Source organism: Tiliqua scincoides, chromosome 4 (assembly GCF_035046505.1).
Source record: "Tiliqua scincoides isolate rTilSci1 chromosome 4, rTilSci1.hap2, whole genome shotgun sequence".
Taxonomy (NCBI): Eukaryota; Metazoa; Chordata; class Lepidosauria; order Squamata; family Scincidae; genus Tiliqua; species Tiliqua scincoides.
In genome coordinates, this window is record NC_089824.1 from 140,793,870 (window position 1) to 140,794,792 (window position 923).

At 46.9% G+C, this 923-nt stretch overlaps 1 pseudogene; it reads right to left on the minus strand.

Moving 5' to 3' along the window:
* Positions 1–542: 542 nt before the first annotated feature.
* On the minus strand, positions 543–665 carry LOC136650478 (5S ribosomal RNA; annotated as a pseudogene).
* Between the last annotated feature and the right edge of the window lie 258 nt (positions 666–923).

Sequence of the window (923 nt, forward strand, 5' to 3'; positions counted from 1 at the left end):
AGGGCTGGGCAGAAATGGGCTAATAATGCACATTGAAGCAAGGATGTCATCACAAGCCTAGGCCTTGCTTGACTGCTAGCGTGATGTTGTCTCCTGTCTTCTGACCCCAGGATGGCCAATAGATCAAGGATATAACAGATCAGGGTGGCCAGTAGACCAGAGATATAACAAAACATGATTTCTCCATCAACAGTGTGCTTTTGCATTTCAGTTAGTTATGCTTGCCCTACGGGGTTAACAGTTTGTGTAAGAAGATAAAATTTATGGGGCTTAAGCTGGTTTTTCATCCCTGCCAATTTTACTATAGATCAGGGGTGTCCAAAGTTTTTGGCATGAGGGCCACATCAGCTCTCTGACACTGTGTCGGGGGCCGGGGAAAAAAAGAATTAATTTACATTTAAAATTTGAATAAATGTACATAAGTTTACGTAAATGAATATATTAAAGATGAACTTATATGAATGAATGAATGAAAGACTTGCCGTAGTTCAAGGCCTATTAATGGTGGTTGGCAACCTTCAGTCTCGAAAGACTATGGTATAAGCCTACAGCACCAGGTATTCCCAGGCGGTCTCCCATCCAAGTACTAACCAGGCCTGACCCTGCTTAGCTTCCAAGATCAGACGAGATTGGGAGATAGTGTTCAGTATAGGGAGATTAAAGGCCTTGCACAAAGCAAAGCTGGCCTTTCCTTTGCTGCCACTACTGCATCACAGACGTGAAACAGCAAGAAGTGGAGGGAGCTCTCATCCCACAGCTGATGTGAGAGGTCAAACAGTCACACTGAGAGCAGTTGCATCGGGCCAGTGCTGGCTCCAACAAGTCTCTGGAGGGCCAGAGTCTCATTGGAGACTTGGGGCTCCCTGAGGGCCTCATTGAGAGGCCTCGAGGGCCGCATGTGGCCCCAGGGCTGGGGTTTGGGC